Genomic DNA, 8,693 nt, shown 5'->3' on the forward strand with positions numbered 1-8,693 from the left:
AAATTATCACCCATCCACACTGGAGTGATTAAAAAAATGTTACTTATATCACTCACTTGGACAAAAAAGGGTAGAAAAAATTGAAAGTGTTCCATCCATCCATCCATCCATTTTCTTCTGCTTATTCCTGTTACGGGTCGTGGGGGGAGGGGGGGTCGCTTGGCCTTCACGTTAAAGGTATATGTGGCGGCAATATCCTGTCGACACAGCAGGGTTGAGAATCACACAGTGGGAAGTCATAGCCTGGTGTCACTCTTCCTGAGGGGGGTTCGTAGGCTATGCCCCCCGAGAGTTCTACGGGCTCCAGCATGGGACCTGCCTGTTGTGCTGGACGCCTTGTCCCAACCCCCCTTTGAACCCTTAGAGCGGGCAGGGCTCAAGTGGCTGTCATATAAGACTGCTTTTCTGCTGGCAGTTGTCTCGGCAAAGCTTGTTAGTGAGCTACTCGCACTGTCAGGTAGTCCCTCGTGCCTGAGATGGAATTCGGATGGCTCAGGGGTCACATTGTGGCCGAATGCGGCTTTTCTTCCAAAGGTGCTGTCCGGCCCACAGCTCAACCTTCCTGTGAGACTCGCACGGTTTGAAACGGTCTGGAAGTGTTGTGCCCCATGCAGGCCCTATCACTATATGTCGCAGCTACCGCTAGCATCCGCCTCTCCCACTGGATAGTGGACGTCATACGACACGCGTATGAGCCGAATGACCGCCCCCCGCCACCTGATGTGAGGTTCCATTCCACCAGGAGTGTTTCAACCTCATGGGCTGCCCTGAGAGGAGTGCCCCTGGAGGCTATATGTGCTGCCGCTTCATGGGCATCTCCTACCACCTTTACCAGGTTCCACAGGGTGAATGTAGCCACTCCCCATCCCCTGAGTACGAGCCTCCTACGTGTACGTCCTCAATGAAGTGTGTACTGGGGATTCCTCGTGACTCTGCTGGTATTGGTCATTCAGTGCTTTAAGCACCGCCCTCTGGCAGTCAGCAGGGATGAAATAGAACGAGTGACCGCCAGAGCGTTCTGTCACTCAGAATCCTTGCATTGTTGAGAGAAGGCCCCTGATGACACCGGAAGATATTGCCTCTTCCGGGTCACCCGGGGGTCACAGGTGACGTTGTTGGTATTCATACTTGGATTGTGCATGCGCAAAGGGAACATTCAGTGCTTTAAGCACCACCCTCTGGCGGTCATTCAGGATTCATAGAACCGCAGTTACTTTCATAACTCTCGAATTATTGCACTGAATCCATCTATTTACCCATCTTCTTCTACTTATTCGGCTCGCAGGTGCTGCAGCCTAAGCAGAGGGACAGACTCCCCTCTCCCCGGCTACTCCGTCCAGCTCTTCACGGGGGATCCCAAGGTATTCCCAGGCCAGCTGAGAGACATAGTCTCTCCAACGTGTCCTGAGTGTTCCCAGAGGCCTCCTACCGTTTGCACATGCCCTGAACACCTCCCCAGGGAGGCATCCTGACCAGATGCCTGAGCCACCTTATCTGACTCCTCCCAATGTGGAGCAAATCTAGAGAGGCAGAGAGTGAGAGGGAGGCAGAGACAGAAGGGAAACAGAGAGAGAGAGAGATTTAGCAGTGAGCTGGCAGGTAAACAATGAAAGTGTGTTGATGTCCTATTGGACAGAAGGTGCTGATGAACAGCTGATACGTCAATCAGCAGCTGGCAATGTTAGCAAGACATTATTGAGTGAGCATATGTTTAAACTGTGACTGGATGAAGCCAAGTGTGAAAAAGTTAGTATCTCTGCTGTAGCTTCTAATGAATCCACCGAACCTGTAAGCATGTATCTGCTCTTAACATTCTGGGGAAAAAAAATTCTGAAATAATTTCAGCTGCAGGTTTCGATGAATAATGACAGGGTGTGGTGCTACACAATAGCCAAGTGATTACCCTTCTAATTATGACAAGTATTGAATCACAACTTCTGTAATTATCTGATGGAAATTCGTCATAGCAACACTGCTGGAGCTCTCCTGAATTATAGGCATAGTTTATAGTTTTTAGTTATAATTTCCCACATGAAGAGAGTTGCTGAAATAGTTCCAGTCCTCCTTGAGCTATAGGGACATACTTGCATTACTGGGAATTGTTGGCCATTGCAGACTGATTACATTTTCTAAATATGAGTCTGGATTTATTATTCATTTGTCCTTAGATAAGCAGCTAAAGAACAACAACATATACATCACGTGCGGCAGCTGACAGCCTCAATCATTTGGAGGTCACAGGCAGGACTCTTGGGGGGAAAAAAAAAGAGTGTTTTCTCCACAAACAAAGTCTCTTGAGGGGTCAGCATCTCATCGCCGTGCAAAGCCAAATATTCAGTCATTCTTTTTTCTTTTTTTAAAGCTTAACAGAATTTTTTGCGATGCATTCATTTTAGGAGGATGGTTTAAGGTGAGCCCCTTTTTAACTTTGATGATTTTTTTTATATATGACAGCATGGTTTTTCATTTGTGCGGGGGTATTGTTTTGTTTTTTTTCTTTTTGTGAAATGTTTCCACTATTAAGTGAACTGAAGAAAGCTTGGCGTTATGGTTGATGTAAGAGTGTCGTGGTCATATTTACATAATCAGTATGAATTTTATCATAAGGGTGTATTTTGATCAAAATGGAAGCAGCTTCTATTTTACTTTTGTAGGTGGGGAGGAGGTCAAACTGACAACTTTTTGTTTTTACATTAGCACTCAAGCACAGGTGGACTCAAAACAGCAGTCGTTGATGGTTCTCACCATTTCCACTGGTAAAGCTTGAGGTGATGCTGCGGTACCGCGCACAAGATGGAGCCTGAGAGACACCCAGCGCCTCTAATAATGGGCCCATCAGCGCAAACTTGATCACATGAATGTGATCGCACCAACTTTTGTTGACTGTGGGTACAAGAAGTCTTGCTGAAGTCTGGCTCCTTGAGCTGTAACCATCTGGTGATACATGTTTTAATCACCCCAGAACATTAGCAGAACTCCTCTTGCTAGTAACCTCTACACTGTTGGTAACTGTTAAAAATCTACCATAATGGTAGTAAGTTAATTTTATGTTGCCGCTATGTGGTGCGTGGTCTAATCTGACCCACAATTTCAGAGCTTCTTCATCGGCTCACACTGTACCCCTTCACCAGGTTTCAGCAGGGGAATGTAGAAATAAATGAATATGCTTGCACATTTTTTGCATCCTTAGCTAAAGGGCTTCCCAAATCAAGTAGCAGAGAGACAATAAAACCTTTCATCAGCGAGTGTGCACCATTGCAGAGGCCAAAGGTATAGAACAGGTTTGCCCCTGAGTCTGTGCGATCATTCAAGGCTAAACGTGGGCCACGGAAGGACTGTTGTATGGAACCAAAGCTCCTTTATTATCTGGGTATAAACTGTCTGGTGCTTTAGTGCAAATGCGCGTCTTCATGTGTTCTACAGTTCAATGTTTGTCTGAGAATGGAAATGTTCAACAAATGTGTGTCAGTGGAACCTTTTATGTGGGATAGCTGTGGAGATTCCCTTCAATAACTGGATGAGGAGCATCCACTTGACATTTGAGGTGTTTGGAAAAGTTCCATTGCCACACCAGTGATTACCCAGGGGCAGTTTCTGGATAGGTTTTTCTCAGAAAATAAGAAGCATTGCTGTGAAAAACCCAACGGTGAATATTCCAATTGATCCCTCGAGACCTCCAGAGTGCCTCTCTGCCAACATTTTATTGATTTGTCTTGAAAAAGGGGTTTCATATTTTAAACTCTGAGCCCAGGGAACACCCTGAGGCCACAGTCAATTGATTAAAGTATGTTTTGAAGATGATAAGGCAGAGTGGGGGAAGGGGTTTAAAGGAATTTCAAAGTGGACAGTGGACACTTTAGGGAGGTTGGGGGACCTTCTTGTTATACGTCATCCCATACATCAGCCAGAGCAGACTGTGGGTTCAAGACAACACTCCTAGATTGCTTGAACCCACACAACACAAAAACCATACCAAGAATCAGATTATGTAGTTCAGTTTAATCTGATTCATTGTGGTTTCACATTTCAATTTTTAACACTGAAGAACTTCAATTTTTCTAAGGATAAAACATCACAAATGTTGTTTGTTGTTGCTTTTGTTGAAACTTGAATTGTTTGCAATTTTTTTTATCATTATCAAAACACACAGGATCACATCCTCATCTGACTAACGTTTTGAGATTAGTGGTACTTACAGAAACTTCTACATGAAAGATTTAAGGGGTGTCCAAACTACGGCCCGCGGGCCAACTGCGGCCCGTGGTCCGATTTTAATTGGCCCGCAGCATATTCTAAAAATATAATGGAATACCGCCCACACATGGAACTTGACTTCAGCCTCTGAAGCAGCACTGTACCGGTGGCGGTACAGCGCGTAAACAACAGATTTTAGCGGCAACAATGTATCCGATCATGTTATACCTCATTCAAAACCTGGTGGTGTAACGATCAAGAAACACCCAATCACAATGAATAAAGTTACTTGTAGCCGGAGTTGAGTTAAAATGTTGCTAGGCAACCAGCAAGCAATTCCCACATACTAACTTCGTGCTCTCAACGGCCTCACCGTTATACTATCGGCATTTAACTTAATCCGTAAGACTCCAAAGTAGTAGAATTTTCAGTATTCCCTGCTGCATTCTTTATTGTCAGTGCGTTACGGAAGTGCTAGCATTGCTCTGCGGTCACAGTCACCTAGCTAGTCTCCCCCTCTCTCACCTTGGTACCAGCAGCCAGTATTACTTTGATCTCCGCGACACTCCTTCTCAGTCACGGTGACGGTCTGCTGAACACATCAATAGCAGGTTGAGTCAATCAGTGCCTGGGTTGTTGAGCCGCAGGGCTGAAACCCCAACAAGGCCCCAGTTTACAAACGGACCATGCATCACTTGATTGACACTTGACACCAGCCTATGAGATTATTTCCGAATATAAAGTAGATATTCTTTTAGCCAATAAACAGACAAAAAAATGGTACCGAGTATGAGGGGATCAGGTTTCATGGGCAACAGCAGGAGGCTTGCGCACTGGCAGTGCGTAAAGTTAGCTTGGCTGCGTAAAGCAGCGCTGTGGTCATTGAAGCCGGTGGACGCGGCGGAGCGAGAGAAAAGATGGCCAGTAAGTGATTTTTCGCCAGAGGAAGAGGCTGACATGGTGCTTCAGCTGTCCGCTTCGGACATTCGGACACCTGTGGTTGATCGGGCAGACATCGAGCAGTGTTTGCAGGAGTGGACCCAGACTTGGAGCTATGAGTGACTGATCCAGTTGTTCCAGATGCGTGTTCATGTACAAACAATAAATAATAGGCTGTGCTATGTTTTAAATGCTGCTGTTTACTTGTCTTTACTTCTGCCGGCCAGTCAGCAGCCGGATTTGCATGAGGAATGTGTGAATTAGCTGCGTCAGAGGGGGGAAGGGTCAATTAATTAATAATTCAGATGTTAATAAGCCTTATTATCTAATAAATTCATACTCATTAATTAAAGTCGACAACATTTTCTAACAAATTGGTAAAAGTTGGTGTGCTAATAAGCCCAATAACCTATTTGCATAACAAGCCTGAAATATCCTCATCCCCTTTTCCCCTACCCCCCTTTTCTACAGTGCTGTGAAGGGGATCACCATATTGACTAAGGAGCAATCTGAGCCTGTTGTTTTGAGAATGAGCTGCCAACCCTTTTCAAAAGAAAATAAATGAAAAAAACATTGTGGAAAGCTGTGTTTTTTTCTCTTCTTCAAGCATATTCAATTATCAAGAATAATTAACCTACAATTGATTGATTTTGCTAACATTAATACACTATCACCTCTAGTGTGTGGCCCGTCTGTTTGTATATTTTCTTGTATGTGGCCCACAGTGAAAAAAGTTTGGACACCCCTGATTTAAGACATCGGGGATTTGTTCTTTCAATTTATAGTAAAAACATGTTTTTGTAATTTTTTATATTGCTTTATTTTTTCCTGCATTGATCCAGTTGTTTAAAGTATTTCTGTAATTTTGCATCGCGACAGGTCCAAACATATTGTCATCTCCGTGCTGCTCATCACAATGCAGTGCACACATGGGTCAGGATGTACAGTTTGACTGACAGCCATCTGGTAACTGATGTGCCGCAGGTTAAAGCTGTCCATCCAGCCAACATATACAGACCACAAAGCCACAGCAATAATTGGGAGCAGGTTTTGGTGGAATGTAATTTTCAATTTGCCTTTGGGGGAGAACATGAGGTGAAGCGATGCAGTTAGTGTGACACTGCCAAGGAAAAATGGGGCTAGAAATGAGGCACACAGTACATGGTCTAGGGAGGAACTTCTGCTGAGCCTGAAGATGATACCCCAATGAACACGGCAAAGGTGTTAATGACACCGTGCAGCCCTCCAAGTCAGACACAGTTACCTCTCTATAAAATTGTTCACCCGCCTGTTGTATCTCCCAAACAGTCTCGCAAACCACGTTACTTGTCTGTTGACTTTTTTTTATTGTTTCAGGATGTCAGATTATAAGAAGAGAAAAAAAATACTATAGTCTTTTGTTTCACTTATGTTTTATGTGATTTCCTTTCCTTTTTTTTAGGGCAATCCTGCTTCACTGCCACACGATTTATGCTCAGCATTGACAGAACCATTGTTCAGGAGAACATCCCCTCCTTTGTGTCATCATTGTGCATGATGTTTGGAAGTTACTACAACTTCAACATCCATTATCCATCCGGGCTGGCATCCACCCTGGAGTGCCTGCAGAGGTGTGTCATTTTGGATTGTTCAGCCTACATGTTCTCTTTATTGAACTGTAACAAAAAAAGCAAAAAAAAAGTTGCTTGATCATAGTATTTTTATTGTCGTTTTGGAAGGTACTTGACCATTAATACGTCTCTGTTTTTCTCCTATTTCCCAAGATGCTTTTTCTCCATTAATCCTGAAAAGGGCACAAAAGTAGAGAAGGGCAGCACCTCCCGTCTACACGTGAACCCCAGAGTCCTCACCTTGATTCAAGACCTTTCAGATCATGAGTGGCTGGACATCTGAAAAGGGACTCAAGTAAGTCTTAGTTATAGTTTAATTTTTGGTCCATAAATCAATCAAACATGGATGCACCACAGTACAGCTGTAAATATAAATAAATGAACCAAAACCTGTAGGCTGAAGCTGTAGTTCCAGTCACAGATACAAGTTTTCTTCAGGTGACTTAGTCTTTGAAGTTGTAACAGTAAACGTTACAGATGAAAATCGGAACCTCTGTCTGCCTTTGTGCGTATCTTTGGGCCTCTCTGAGAGTCAATGTATGTGTATGTGAGCCTTAGTGCATTCATCATACAATTGTTTTTCTTCTGTTTCCTCAAGATGTTTTCCTCCACCAACACAGAGGATGCCGAAGTTGAGAAGAGAAGAGGAGAGGCAGTTCCTGTTAACCTGAACCCGAGAGTCCTCACCGAGATCGGAGGTTTTTTTCATGATGCTTAGTTCGTTAAGCTTTCTTAAATGTTACAGGTGAAACTATCTTGTGTGCAGTATTATAGTTGACACTTTTTGCACTTGAATTTTTTTAGATTCAAGTCATCATCCTCTCCTCAATCATTCCTCTAACTATTGTTGTATGTTTTAACGTGTTGAACATAGATGTGTGTGTGTGTGTGTGTGTGTGTGTGTGTGTGTGTGTGAGGCAAAACACTGCTAACACTGCGGGGCTATGTTCTGCATTGCCGCGTTCATAGAAATGAACCACATTGCATTTTTCAGTGTGTTGGCGTTGACTGCAAGATGACATTTTGCACATATGTGGCTTTTAAAGCTCATTTCTACTGTGTTCACAATGTGCCCGAACCCCCTCCGAGTGTGTGTGTGAGTGAGTGAGTGTGAGTGAGAGAGAGTGAGTGTGCGCGCATGCGTAAATACAGATTTATTGCACCTGAATTTTTTTATATTCAAGTCATTCCAAATGTTTGTTTTTTTTCCCAAAGAGGAAAAGGAAAGGAATACTTTACTCCATCGTTTGAAATTACTACAAACAAAACACACACAATTGTTGAAAAGTGGAAATATTTTTGCATACCTCTTTGAAGTAATAATAAATAAAATCTTGAAATGACAAGTTGGTATATTGCACTGTTTTTTTATGAAGATCTACACTGTAAAAAAAAAAATGTTGTTTTTAACGGAAAAAAAACTGACAATTAATTAATTCAGTTAGTGTGTAGATGTTAATTTCTCTACAAAACACTGCTTTAGATACGACAAAATATATTAGATGAAACAACCTTTCAGTAAAATTAACGGGACAACTAAAGTAAAAGTAAAGTAAAATTACTACCTTATAATGAGGCTTTTACAGTTTAATAATGTCTTGTGCCCAAAGTTTTTCAGTGAAATTAAACGAGATTACATGTAAAATAAGCAAACACCAAATGTAAATTGTACAGTAAAAATGGCAGTAAATAATGGCATGGTCATGTTAATTTGGCTGAAAAGGGATGTTGAATTTACCAGTTCAGTTCATTTACAGTTTGTTCTGTAATATGGTTTACATTCTGCAGTATTTTTTACAGTATTTTTCTGGCAACCACAGCTGCCAGTTTTTTTCCATAAAAATAACTTCTTCTTTTTTTTTTTACAGTGTACCGTTAGCAGTCCTTGGAACAGAAGAGTGCAAGCAGACTATCGTGTAAAGATCATTAGAGCTGTGAGCTTCCCTGAGG

The 8,693-nt window shown here is 42.7% G+C and overlaps 1 long non-coding RNA gene across 1 annotated transcript; it reads left to right on the plus strand.

The window, feature by feature from the left end:
* Positions 1-6,618: 6,618 nt before the first annotated feature.
* LOC147256118 (uncharacterized) lies at positions 6,619-7,490 on the plus strand. Its single transcript, XR_015117737.1, has 3 exons — positions 6,619-6,743; positions 6,897-7,038; positions 7,342-7,490. It is a non-coding gene; the product is annotated as an uncharacterized LOC147256118 (long non-coding RNA).
* Positions 7,491-8,693: the final 1,203 nt, after the last annotated feature.

Source organism: Aulostomus chinensis, chromosome 9 (genome assembly GCF_037954235.1).
Source record: "Aulostomus chinensis isolate RoL2024-O1b breed Wild chromosome 9, RoL_Achi_v1.0, whole genome shotgun sequence".
Taxonomy (NCBI): Eukaryota; Metazoa; Chordata; class Actinopteri; order Syngnathiformes; family Aulostomidae; genus Aulostomus; species Aulostomus chinensis.